The sequence below is a fragment of the Alosa alosa genome, chromosome 13, assembly GCF_017589495.1.
Source record: "Alosa alosa isolate M-15738 ecotype Scorff River chromosome 13, AALO_Geno_1.1, whole genome shotgun sequence".
Classification (NCBI taxonomy): domain Eukaryota; kingdom Metazoa; phylum Chordata; class Actinopteri; order Clupeiformes; family Clupeidae; genus Alosa; species Alosa alosa.
This window is the reverse complement of record NC_063201.1, coordinates 16619850-16634616: the sequence shown is the minus strand read 5'-3', so window position 1 is coordinate 16634616 and position 14767 is coordinate 16619850. Positions and strand designations below refer to the sequence as shown.

General features: G+C 46.2%; 1 pseudogene; it reads left to right on the top strand.

The window, feature by feature from the left end:
• Window positions 1-7860: 7860 nt before the first annotated feature.
• Window positions 7861-14767, top strand: part of LOC125305790 — a 35062-nt pseudogene continuing 28155 nt past the window's right edge.

The window sequence follows — 14767 nt, the reverse complement described above, 5'->3', positions numbered from 1 at the left end:
CCCACTGTAAATTTCATCTTAAGTGTTAAAATGATCAGCATCACTTCAATGTACACCAATAATGTAGCCTACCATAATGTTGCTTAATGATTAGTCATATGGTGTTAACATATGGCTTTTGGCCATTTATTAGAAACCCAATTCCCAAACAGGAGGCTCTCAGCTTGCTCTGGCATTTTGTTCCATTTCCTAGACTGGATCAATACAAACGCAGCTGCCTTCAAGAGGGCAATAAGCTAGCTACATATTGCACTTCACTTATGATTTATTTAACTCCTCTAACACGGACCGTTCGCCCCCAAAAACACTGTTACTTCCCATTCCCTCGTTAGCATTTTCCCATTCATCACAGGGCCCGGTGATGCGGGCCCCATCACTTTCATAGAATTATACATCAAAGCTGAGATGCCCAAATGGAAGAGAGGAGGAGGTGGTGACGGGGTGAGCAAACACAGCCTGGAGTCTTTGCACTGGCAGCGTAGCATGAGTGGGAGTGGGAGATGGAGAACAAGGAAGCACATTGTCACTTTCAATGCCGCATTTTTCAGGGGAAGCCAAGTTGATGGACTCTATCTGATGGACTGTGTAGAGTTTATGGACTCACTCAATCTAATTCACTGGGCACACAGTAGTGTGAGGTTTCCTTGATATGATAAGAGAAACCGTATGGATTAAGCCCATGCACAGTACAGAAAGAAAATGTCGATGCAAAAATGTCTACCGAGAGTGAGTGCTTTGAAACACTCACGGATATTGGATTTCGAGATGCACACAGAATCTCTCTGTCAAATCTATCTGTTACTGTCAGCCAGAATACAATTGTTTTTATTTAAAATGACAATTCACTCCAAACTTAGCTACCACTCAAGTATCAGTGGAACACTTTCTCAGGCTTACTTTTCCATGAAACACTAAAAGGTGCAAGTCAGCATAGTGTCAAAGTAACTCTTATTTTATATTAGAGAAGTGAGAGGTGAGTAATTCTCTCTCAACACTGAAATTCTTCCACTAACTCACTGTGTGCCACACCAACAAAACTTTATATGGGCTAATGAAGTAAACCAAAGTTTTAAAAGAGGAATTTTCTTTTCGGGGTGAACTTTCCCTTTAAACAGGGAACAAATAGCTGAGACCTCGTAACTACTGATGTGAATCACTGTTTCTCTAATGGCATAATCTATCTGATTGTTTTTTTTTCTTTCTCTCTTCACTCTCTCTTTCTCTCGCTCTCTCTCACTCCTTTTAAATAGGAGAGCAGTTGATAAAAATCAATGCCTTTCTGGACCCGCCGAAGGAGGCTGCGAAGGCAGTTTCCATCTACACTCATTTTCCTGCAGGTCTCGTATCCCTTGGGTACACACAAACCCCAGGCTCGCCTCCTCCGAACCCTCAGCGCTCTTGTTGTGTTTACCTGATGGCCTCCACAATGCTAAGTCGACAGCTCTGCAGGGAAGAAAAAAAAAGCTGCATAGTCGTAAATACGTGAGAGCCAGCCTTAATTCTTGAAGGTGCAAAACGGGCTTATTGCAGCCCCCTCCTCTGGCGTGCTGATCTCTCGCCGGCGGTGTGTTTTATGTGCCGTTTCTTTGAGCCTCGGATCGGCACGGCTTTGCTTGTCATTTCACATCATGGCACCTGCCAGAGACAGAGATAACAATAACCCAAAAGTGGCGACGGAGAAAAATGAAACGGAGAAAGCAAAAAAAACAAGAAACTCATCTGGCACATAAGAGCTGAAGCGCTTTCAGCTGAATTCCCACTTGTGGCCCTGTCTCACCTCATCTCTCCAGTAGAAAACCCACACTCAGTCACACAGCGAAGACAGACTGTATGAGTGTGATTATTCAAAAAATCAAAACCCCCAATCTCTTCCTCTTTAAAATTGAAACGCCACCTGATGGCATATGCTGAACTAAAGCATTGTGCCTCCACAGTTCAACACACATGCTTTTGCTCTAAAGGGGTTAAGAAAAACACCTGATTTTTTTTTTCTCCCTACAGTCCAATCGACTTGGTTAAGCATGAAGGCTAAGACCCCCAGCAACAGTCAGATCCCCCCACCCACCTCTCAGGCCATCTCGCCTTCCCTTTGAAAAGCATAACACAAATTACTGCAATTTACCCCAAGAGGGAGTGTGTCTGTGACAGGGGAATGGATTTCAAGTTGACGGTGTTGAATGTAGTGTCACAGCCACTCACACCGGTCTTTCATCATATTTTGGCATGCCTCTCCACGGAAACAGTGACAGGGATAGCGAGGCAGTGAAGGCAATCTAGTGAACCTTGGGCTTTTCTGTCTAAGGTCACCACAACTGACAATTCCTCTCTCTTTCTCTCTCTCTCTTTTCCCTATCTATCTCATACACACATGATTTTCCCTCATTTTTTCTTGTATCTTTCCTTTTATCTCCACCCTGAGTCTCTTCCATATTTGTACTGTATCTCTGTCTCTCTGTGTCTCTCTCTTTCTCTCTCTCTCTTTCTCTCTCTCCCTCCCTCCCTTCCTCCTTTAATCTGTGTGCTGACAGTCAAATTAATGCCAGGTGGATTTCCCTCTCCTCCCACCGCCTCTTGTCACACACATGCACACAAAATTAACACAAACTGTGTGTGTATGTGAGAGAGCAGGAAAGACAGAGACAGAGTGTGTGTGTGTGTGTGTGTGTGTGTGTGTGTGTGTGTGTGTGTGTGTGTGTGTGTGTGTGTGTGTGTGTGTGTGTGTGTGTGTGTTAATGTGTGTGTGTGTGTGTGTGAGAGAGAGTGTATAAGGGAGACAGACAGAGAGACTGAGGTCTTCGTGTCTACTCCTCTCCCAGAGTGGCGAGACATCTCTCCCTGTTTGTTTCACACGTCGAATCTCTGGCTGGGTGTTCACATAACATGTGACAGGATGATATGTGTGTGTCTGTGTGAGTGTGTGTGTGAGTGTGTGTGTGTGTGTGTGTGTGTGTGTGTGTGTGTGTGTGTGTGTGCAGCAGCCTGAGTGTCTATGCTTCTGTGACTGTGCCACCCATCCACCCCCATCCAGCTCCCTCCTCCCCCAGGTTTCTCCATCAATCAGTTCTCATGCACACACACTTCCACCTGAGTGCTGTCTGCAGCCATCTCCATTCCCATCCTCTCCTCTCTCCTCTTCTCTTCTCTCCTCTCTCCTTCTCTCCTCTCCTCCCCTGTCACATTCCCCATTTCCAGCAGCCCCTCGGCCAAGCTTCACACCTCGCTAAGCCTGTCCACTGGCCTTAAATGATATACTTCTCTGTTTTGCCCCCTTGCCGGATGTACCTATCTATCTTGTGCTTGAATTTACCTCAGGTGTCAACCATAACCACCCACACCTGCCCCCCCCTCCCAATTCCCCACACACACCCGCCACTATGCCACTCACACACATACCCTCTCTCTTCTCTCTCTCTCTCTTTCTTCTCTCTCTCTCTCCTCTCCCCCTCCCTCTCTCCCTCTCTCTCTCTCTTGTTCTCTTGTTTTCTTGTCCGTCTTCTTGCACTCCATCCAACATCCCTGACACGCTCCCCTCTCCTCAAGTCCACTCTACTCACCACCACCCATAATTCACCTCTATAAGGACCCGACTACATCTTCAGGGTGTCCAGCTCAACATTCATGAGTACAGACACAGGGCCTCTGGCTCAGACAAAGAAGGAGTCAGAGGGCTGTGAGTGGATGACACGTTCCATCTGCGAACAAGCCAGAAGGCCAATGAGCCGGCTATGGAGAGATGGAGAACGAGATGATGGGAAGGAGAGAAAGAGAGAGAGAGAGAGAGAGAGAGAGAGAGAGAGAGAGATGGAAAACCAAATATGTAGAGGACCTTGCAAATGAGAATGTTGCAAAGAAACAGAAAGGTTGCAGCACAGGAGGGGACTGACCAAAATAAAGCAAAAGATTGAAAACATAGGCAAATAATAGATGGACAGTGAGGACAGTGAGCAGGAGAGTAACTGAAAAAAGGGGGACAGAACAAAGGTCTGTGAGAGTGTGTGTGAGGGATGGAGTGAGAGAGAGAGAGAGGTGTGTGTAAGTCTGTGAGAAAGAGAGAGACAGAGAGAGTGTGTGAGAGAGAAATAGTCTGTGAGAGAGAGAGGGAGAGAGGCAGAGAGATAATGTGTGAGTGTGAGAAAGAGAGAGTGTGTGTGTGTGAGAGAGAGAGAGAGAGAGAGTGGCAGAGAGATATGTGTGTGAGTGTGAGAAAGAGAGTGACAGAGAGAGAGAGAGAGAAGAGTCTGTGAGAAATAGAGAGAGAGAGAGAGAGAGAGAGGCCTCAGTGACCCAGCCTGCACTCCTCTGTTGCGCCACTCATCCATCTCTTCCTGTGGGACATCAGTCTCCGTGTTCGTCACCCTGATTGAGGCGAAGCGAGGCACCCAGCCCTGCCTCTCTGCCGCGGCCTTCCCCTTGCTCGCCTCCCCAGATTTACACACACTGCCAGCCAAGCGCTGCCAGCTGCCCTATATCCATCACCAGCTCACCTGCGACCCACCACCGTGGAGAAGCCAAATCAGTGGCATTGACTGGCTGTCTGGATATCGGCCACATGTTCTCTTTTATGTGTATTTATTCAAACACAACAACACAAATCTATTAATGTAAGGAACAGAAAGACAATTCTTGCTTTTTTGTACAGTATGTTCATTCAAACAGTCTGTGTATGATATGATCTGAGTCAACAGAGGGCGCTGTTCCAACCAGCTGAGGCCACCAGCCACGGCATGGCGAGGCCACCAGCCACGCAAATCACTCAATCGGCCTGCGCCTCATATCTCCTGAGTAATCAGCCTTGTCCCCTTTCACCCCACACACACACACACACACATCCACGGGCTGCCTCTCCTGCTCTGCACACATGCCCTTCCATCCACCTCCTCCTGTTCCCCTCCATTATCACTGTTCTAAGACTGGCAGCATGGCCGTATTATCCCCCGCCAGCCGCAGCCCCTCTGATTGCAATCAATGAAAAGCACTCTCTAAATCCATCTTTGCAGTTTCCAAGGCCTCTTGAAGACAGTTAAAGCCGGGCAATTTGCGAAGGAGCCTGTCATTTGAGACTAAGGACCGTTTGGCGTACCTGCAACGATCAACATACCAGGATGTCAGTGTCACACTTTTGCCCAGTAGGCCACAAGAGAAATCAGCTGTGTCCATGCGAGTGTACGCTCATGCGTGAGCGTCACGCTTAGAGTGATGGGGAAATTAATGGGAGGCATAATTAATCAGGAACAGTTAATCACACTCAACTCCCGTTGTGAAATATAAATGAACAATGGAATTACTATAGGGCACAAGTTGGCTACTGCTAATGGAATCTCTAGGGGGAAAATACTTGGTGGCTGTAGTAGACATTTTTCATGATATAATGGGAGTGCAGTCTGCTTAGTGGGGATAAAGTAGCCTACAGCTGTCCCAGAAATCATCACCAAGTACTTAGACATGTCAAAATTCATGTTTATAAAGCCTGTTTGTGAGTGAGCAAATATAAACTTGCAGGACATTTGTTAAAAAAATAAATAAATCACATAATGAGGGAGCATCCAGTGTTATTTTAAATGGTTGTCCCTGTGTTTTCTGTTTTTTAAGTATTTTAAAGCATTTCTTGATCATTTAAAAACACATAGGGCCTACATGACAGGCAAAAAGATTAACAAGGGAATTGTATGGAGCGTTCAATAATGAGGTGCAATTTGTTTTTGTTTTGTTCATGATGTCAGTTATATAATCATTATAAGTCCAACTATTTTCATTCTTGTCAACAAAATCTCCACTGCAGGTTTTCTGCTGTGTTCCTCCAACATTTGTGTGCCAAGTGCTAACCTACGGTGGCAATGTAAAATGTGTCATATCAGCTAACATGCCAAGGTAGATACAGACCTATTTCCGTGGCCCATTTTTTTGTATGTCAGTCCCTATTCACAGATGCTCACATATTTTGACAACTGCAACGGCAGCTGAGATGACAGGAGCAAAATAGCTGAGAGAAATGCCTGAAAAAGTAAAGGGTGTTTATTGTTTTAGAGGAAATTATCCAATTATAGTATGCCTTTTGTCTGACTTTAATTTTCTGTTGGACAAAGGAAATGCTAAGAGCTCAGAATTGTCCATGGTTGTTTATTTCTTGGGAATGTATAGAGCCTCGTTTCCAGTTTAGCACAAACATGTTAATGGCATCTACACAGCAAAGAGAAAGGCTACACACTGTATTCCTAATATTGTTGCAGTGACAGCCACGGAACACACTTTCAGGGTGACTCACTCTCACACTTAGCACTTAGGACCAGAACAAAGTCCTTTTAGGCAAGTCCTCCACTCGGCGGCCACATTGCAATGCATTTTGGGCACTTATTGGGCATCAATTTCAGGCAGAACTGCGCATGCGCAAAGCTTCACAAAACCAACCTCGCTCCAGCCGCGAGATCATGACATATGATTGGCACGATGTATTCACAACATACCACAAGACTGGCACGATGTATTCACAACATACCACAAGACTGGCACAATGTATTCACAACATACCACATGACTGGCACGATGTATTCACAACATACCACATGACTGGCACGATGTATTCACATGTCAACTTTTGGCGGCGGAAGGGGGGGAATATGTGTAGACTCCATGTTTGTGTAGATATTAGAAAGCTAGACACCGCATTGGGCTCCAGAGCGTACGTGTAAATAGGGCTGCCATCATGGTGGGGCAGCAATCACTGGAGGCCAATGGAGAAACATTTAACTCTGACTGGAAATCAGACAGGTGTCTCTGATTGCCGGCAGGTGTTGCCCATAGACAGTAAGGTGCTTGCCCACAACAATATGGCGGCTGCGTTCATGTACATGTTCATGTGTATGCCACAACTCGATGGACAATGCGGTATCTAGTTATCTAATATCTATGTGTATTACAAACTAACCCCATACATTTTTATGGGAGATTCTTTGAGTGCTGTGTATCCTCATTAGAACGTCTCTGACCAGAAGCCCTGCACGGTAAAGTCTCTCTCTCTCTACACAGTTCTTGTTGTTCTCTTGAATAGCAGAGGCTCCCAATATCACAGGAATCTGCGGTGAGCTGAACTGTAAGCCCTGTGTCCACCCATCACAACGGCGGTTATTTTCTATACAAATCCTATGAAGTTCAGCGTTCCCAGCGCTCAGCGCCCTCCGCAGAAAAAAAAACGTTGCACTGACTGTTTTTTTCCGCAGCGCTCAGAGCACTTTTAGAACAGCACTGGTCTCGTCAATGTCATTTCTCTCCCAGGCGGGCTTTGTTTCATGTTCTTCTATAACACATTTATTTTTCCACTTCTGATATACTTTTTGAGAGGGGAGGGAGGAGATTTTAATGTAAATTTGTGAAATGAAATATTAAAATAAAATGGCTCTTTAGTGGAGTCCCATCCAACACCTGCCCTGATGCCAGTCTGCGGAATGGGAAGGTGTGATGGGTGGTTATATGGTGGGCAGATATGGCCTCATGTTCCTTTTAGGAGGTGGCCAGAGGATTATTACCACCGCAGATTATCAGTTTGTAGCAGTTTGTAATGGTCATACAAACATCAAAAGAGGACATGTTTGTAAGTAGTCTCCACACACACACACACACACACACACACACACACACACACACACACACACACACACACACACAAACACACAAACACACACACACACACACACACACACACACACACACACACACACACACACACTACCCTCTTCATGCATGCACAGCAACACACAACAGATTTGACAGGGCAGTCGCAACAATCGAAACAAACATTGCAGACCCAGGCACCTTTCACTTACTATAGAGGGGTGTGTAGCACACACACACACACACACGTGTGCGATGCAGCAGAGCCTGTATGCGAGTCAACATGACGGTACAAGCTCCAGACTCTCGCCTTTAGGAGGTCTGAGGGGGCTCTGAGATGAAGGCTTAAGATCCGGCCTGAGCGTGTCCATGAGCCGGAGGTTGGTGTCACACTGTTCAGAAAAAATACATACTGTATATATTTATATATTTCTTCCCTCTGGCTGAATGGAAAATTCAAACCAGACGAGAGCATTAAGTCCACACACTGTGATCAGAGAAAGCTTTGAGCCAGTATGTAAGGAATGGTTAAATGAGGTATGACTGACAAGAGAGGCAGCGGAAGAGATAGAGTGATACTGTGTGTGTGAGAGAGAGGGAAAAGTGGGGGGGGGTCAAGGCATAGGGTATAATCTGATATAGACACCTTTTTTCTGCACCCTGACAGTTTATTTGTCTCTGCTTACCAAACGCATGAAATGTGAAGTGACCAAGCTCTGCTTTTGTCATCCAACTCCGCAAACATCTGGACATGTTCATCATCAACGAACACGTGCAAGACAGAACTAATAAATGTGATTGCTGACCTACAAATGCTTCAAGGGCCTTTAAATAGGAAACACCTGTAAGTCAATCAAGCATATCGGCGAAGGCTATGAAGAAAGAGAAAGCCGGACTGTAGTGTGATGAAGAATAAATTCAACCCCAAAAACCTCCAGGCTGATTCAGAAATTCATTCAGTTCTCCCCGTGATAGCCAGATTTGCTTTGCCTGTTCCTTCAGCAGCAGTACCAACACCTGGAATAGCTGTGATACACCAAGGAGAAAAGAGGAGAGAGAGAAAGATAGAGAGAAAGGAAAAGATGGTGGAGATATGGATAAAGAGAGGGAAAAGTCGGTGGGGGGGGCTTGGGGTGGAGGAAGGGAGACAGAGAGAGAGAGAAAGAGAGAGAGGGAGAGGGAGGAAGAGAATTATGATTCATGAGACACCCCAGATTAAGTGGCATTAGGGTTGACTCGCCAGCATGTTTGTCAGTCACAGACCCAGATGAGGCCACTGAGGAGGCAGCAGGAAAGAGAGAGGGAGAGGGAGAGAGATAGAGAGAGAGAGAGAGATGGAGAGAGAAAGAGAGAGAGAGAAAACAGAGCAAGATGTAGGGAGGAAAAAACAGTAAATCACATCTAGCCTGTGGCTCACAGTATAAATCCTTCCGCCCGCAAACCTGGGGAAAACAAACAAATAATAACAATGCTCTGCCTCTCCTCTCTCCCTCACACCTCTGCTGGTGCTCCAGGCCGCTCTGCCCTGCCCTGCTCTGCCCTGACAGCCCTGCACCGCTCCCCCAGCTCCCCCACGGCTCCCCCCATGGCTCCCCCCGGCACCACGCCGCTGATGGAAAAGCAAAGGCCTGTGATCGACAACTCTGACAGGTTCAATTAAGGCCAATGAGCGGTAAAGCAAACATTGAATTGAGAAATGGTGTGTGTGTGTGTGTGTGTGTGTGTGTGTGTGTGTGTGTGTGTGTGTGTGTGTGTGTGTGCGGGAGAGAGAGAGAGGGGGGGTGAGAGACAGAGAGAGAGAGAGAGAGAGAGAGAGAGAGGATGTGTTCCTTGGGGTTAAAACAAACAGTAATGAGGCAGATGACTTTGGGGCACAATGCAGACGATTCATCAGACATAATTATATCCAGGGCCTGTCATTATTCTGACATGAGGTAAAGACAGGCCAATCACGGGGGCTGGGGGAGGGTAATAAGGCTGCACTCACACCTGTCAGTATTTACCTGGAAACGCACAGATGGACAGGCAGGGGCTGGGGAGAGACAGAGAGAGAGAGAGAGAGAGAGAGATTAAAGCTGAGGCTTCAGAGGAATGACCATGTGGCCCTCACTTTAAATGATGACTCTCAGATGACCAGGTGACAGGTCAGATAGACAGGGCTCTCTCTCTCTCTCTCTGCCTCCTCCCTCCCTCTTTCTCTCTTTCCCTCCCTCCTCCCTCCTCTCTCTTTCCTCTCCTCTCTCTCCTTCTCTCTCTCTCTCTCTCTCTCTCTCTCTTGCTCTCCTAACATCCTCTGCAGCTGTGACTTGTGGGGGTCAAGACCCAGACCTGGCGTGTGCTGTGCTGTGTCAGTGATCACCACTCTGTGACGAGCCCTCCAGCTCGTTAGCACGTCGCCCCTGCGCTGGGGGCCGCCGCCACTGTCACCGCCGCCAATGGCAGATGCACCCAATGGCGCCGCTCCACTCCAGAGCAGCCGGAACCTCTGGCCCAGCGTGTTAAAGTGCAGAGTGAACCTGCACAACGGCACGAGTTAACCCCTGAGGAGCCCCCTGCATACCAGCTAACCCCGCAGCCCTTTCAAACGTCAGTTTCCCCAATTGAAGTCACTGAGAATGCGCTCTTCCTGAGGTAACCTATTAGTTTGGACACAAAGAAGTCCAGAAGGAAATTATATGTGAGGGTGACAGATGTGTGTAGCCTGAAGTGGTTCTATGCTAGCCTGGTGCAACAGTGTGTCTGGTCAAGGCTAGTATTTGCTGTGTCTAGTTAAAAGCTAGTCTAGTTTACGTTGTGTCTGGTAGCTGCCTAGACTGGTCTGCTATATAACGATAACGGCACAAAAGTCTCATTCTAGCTAATATGAATTACGATGTTCACATATATACTACAACAATAAAAACATGATGAACAATGTCGTCAGAGATCACTTTCAGAGTGATTTTGAGATTGATAAAAAGCTGACAGCCAATCAATATAGTTAGAGTGTTAGATATCTTTATAGTTACCATTCCTGGTGTGAAGGGCCCTTAACAGTGTGTCTGGTTCAGACTAATCTGGTGTACCTGTGTGTCTCAAGAATGATGATGATGAGTGATGTGCAACAGTCTGGTTGGTGAATATGTGGCAGGCTAGTGAACCTATTTTTCTTCCCCTCAACCCACTGGCCTGTGCTTCACTGGCTGCCTTATCAGTAATCATTGCAGTCTCTAACCTCCACTATTACTGTGAATGGGCAGCATTACATACGTCAAGAGAGAAAAAGGGGAAGGGTGGGAGAAATTGAGCGAGTGAGAGAAAGAGAGAGAGAGAGAGAAATTGTGGGAGAAAAGACATAAAGAGAGCAATCGAAAGAGAGAATGGCGTCTGGAGGCCCTCCGTGGATGCTGAGGAAATCAAAATGCAATTGTGCTTCATAAGGAAAAGGTTTGTGTAGGAAGGGAGGGAAACACAACTGCTGCCATAATCCCTTTATGAAAAGCAAATTGAAGTTCATGCTTGAATACGGCTCACAAAAATGACCTGAATTCAACACATCAAATGCCTGATACAGAAAAAAAAAAGTCGACGACAAGCAATTTCACAAGACTTAAGGCATAATTTTGCGATGACCATTCATCAGACTCGACGTGCGACTAGGCGGCAATATCTTTTTAAAGCTAATAATAAAGCCTGACACTCGCAGGCGACTGACAAGGCAGGGGGAATCCTCTTTCGGGATTTATTTATTTATTAAAAGACAGAGAACAACTCCGATCTTTTCATGTTTAATCACCCATTCCTTTAATAGTCCTGCTTTGTATTCCCTCTTAAAATGACAGCATATCATTTCTTTTCTGCCCAACAAAAGAAGAGCCGACCGTAGCAGTTTTTAGCCACAAGACGCCACAGCAACGAGCGAGCACAACGGTGGCGACAGCAGACTTCCATTTGACAGAGGAGCTGCGGAGCTCTTTTGAAACTATCAATCTGTCTTTTTCTTCTGTACTTCTCTTGTTTCTTTTATTCTCTTACCCGCAAACTAACATTAAGGGTCCCTCCAGGAAGACATTAAACCACTCGCAGAACAGACTCCTTCTAATGTCTTGGCAGGTCTCGAGCCGGGAGATGAGGGGAGATCACTTATGTGAAAGCCGAGAGGGGGGCCCGAAAAGATGGTTTTCAACCCCCTTGGGTTTAATTGGGACGGGGTCCAAGACAAACACACCCTTAGGATCTGGAAAAGAGGAATGGGAGGTGGGGTAGGATGGAGTGTCCAAGTTTTTGCCTGTCAGCTAGGTCCATCTGCATGGATGCGTGTGCTGTGTGTGCCAGACATGAACTCTCATCTCTTTCCTTTGAGCCTCATGTCAGGGACGTATTGGACGGAACATTAGGCCTAAATTAGGTAAAGAATGGGATGCGAAAATGAGGACACAAGGCCTGCTGGGGTGTGGCGTGAGTAACTGCCATTTCCCCAAAGACGTTAACTGAAAAAATAACATTCAAATAGTTTGAAAAGACAGAGAAATTATGTGCTTCCCCCATCCCAAACCCAGACACACACACACACACACACACACACACACACACACACACACACACACACACACACACACACACACACAATAACACAATAACAAAGAGAGCAGGAAACAGATTGACAGCAGGGACAGCTGTTAACCTTTAGCTTCTTGGGCAAACGGCCCGCGAGGGTTGCAGGGGCTAATGACTCACACACCAGTCCATGAGGGATCCAAGTGGCTCAACAACCCGCACATGTGTGCGCCAGCACACACTGACAGTGCCCCCTCCGACGGCTCTCAGACTGCCTTGCTATGATGCGGCGCCCACCCCTGACCCCCACCCTCCAACTTGTCAAGTCAATGAGGCCGTCCCCTCCATCTTTGTCATCCTTATTACAACGTAGTGATGCAGCCCTTAACTTTCTCTACCTCTCTATCTGCCCCCCCCACCCCCACTCCTCCTACCCCATCTTGTCTGATGGCTCTGCTTGTGTATGAGTTGAACATTCCACTGGTGTTAGTGTTCCAGTTTCTCCAGATGTATATCAAACACATACACACACACATGCATACACACACACACACACACACACACACACACACACACACACACACACACACACACACACACACACACATACGGGCACACACAAACACACACTCACACACCAACACACACATTCTCTTCTCTCATGGCCCTTCATTGAAAATGATTGTCGGAATGACAGGATTGGTCTAAGTGGATGTGGAGGCCAGCGTTTTGCAGCGTAATCTTGCTCATAATCTCTCTAAAATGAGGGGCGCTTGACTCTGTGGCCTGGGCTCAATATGGGAAAGATTAAAACCAAATATGGACAGAACCTCGCACGAGATCCCATCCTGTCTGACTTCCTGACACCTTCCATCTGCCTGTCTATGTATGTTACCTTTGTATATCACTGTATGCTTTTTGGTCTGATTCCTTTTCACCGTTGTGTATCTCACAGCTTATCTCAGAGGTAGATCTGGCCCAGCAATCAAACATGGTAAATGCTATTTACACTCAAAGTGCTTTCTATTTTGATAATGAGACACGATATAGTCTGAAGAATTATAGCTTTATATTTCCAGAGCTTTTTTTTGCTTTATTCTTTGTAGTCTAGGTTACTGTAAACCTACTGTAGGCTAAGGTCGCTCAGTTGAGGAATTCTGCAAAACTCTCTGCAAAAGTCTTAATTTGCATTTATTTGCTGTACAGTGCATCTAAAAAGCCAAGTAGATTGAAATAGTACATTGCGGTCTTTGGTTTCTTTAACATATGGCTCATTTAAATTATTTATTACAAGTTTGCATCACTTTTGTTTAAAAATACATTTGAATCAGAATTGCTTTTGCTTCTTTTACCGAGCAGAAAAAATGTCTGTGTGCTCCTCTCTCTCTCTCTCTCTCTCTCTGTATGTGTGTCCCTCTCTGTGTGTGAGAGTGAGGAAGAGTGGCCTGCCATTAACCCGCTGCCCCGCGGTGCTCCCAGTGTTGTGCCAGGTCAGTGATACCGCGCTACACCCCCCCCTCCATCCTCTCCTGACGTGAAGGGAGAGACAGGCAGGGGACTTGCTCAGGGCCAGCGCATTTGAGCTCCATTAAGCTTGGTGGCAAATCGTATCCTAATACCTGTTGTCACGCCAGGCTCACTGGAGTGAAAGTGGATTTTATGCCCAGCCACGGGGCATGTGCGAACCGACCACACACACACACACACAGGGGCGAGCAAACTGACCACACACACACACACACACACACACACACACACACACACACACACACACACACACACACACACACACGGAGCAGGCCTCAGTCATGACGGCCAGCACCACTGAAGGCATCTTTAGTCTCATGGGTTCCTGACTGGATATCAATGTGTCACACCTTGACTCTCTCTCTCTCTTTCTTTCTCGTCTCTCTCTCTCTCTCTTTCACTTACACACACACACACACACACACACACACACACACACACACACACACACACACACACACACACACACACACATTAATGTAGCCTCAAACACATCACATCACATTATCTCACTTCACGCTCAGCAAGACATGCATGCTGACATTTTCCTTATTCTGACAAAAATGGTTTCAGCCTGAAATCCTATACTGACACACACACAAATGAGAGTAGGCACATAAACACAAACAAGCAGAAGATGAGGTAATTTTATGACTTACTACTGTCAGTTGAGTATTCTCTGATGTTGTTAAATTGCACAAAGCTACTAATGCACTGCGGTCACATTTAAAGGCTATCAATTGTACTGTGACTTGTATACAAATTAGTGTCTAAGCCTGGTGGTGTCCCCTTTTTGAGAGTAGACAGGAGACATTTCTCTTGGACTGAGTAAAATGTATGAAATGTGATTCATATCAATACATTTCTAAGAAATAAAGAAAATACAAAGGTGAAAGTAAATGACAATCCTATACAGCAGCATTACATCTGTAATGGAAAGACACGTGCAACTAGACATGTTCAGCATCATCCTGGGCATTGTGCGTCATGCCACCGGTAGTTCAGAGCCATGCTCATGGTCACGTATCGCGTATTCAACAGCTAGCCAATTTTCTGTGCAATTTCAGCCACCCATTTGCCACATCAGCTGTGAATGGAA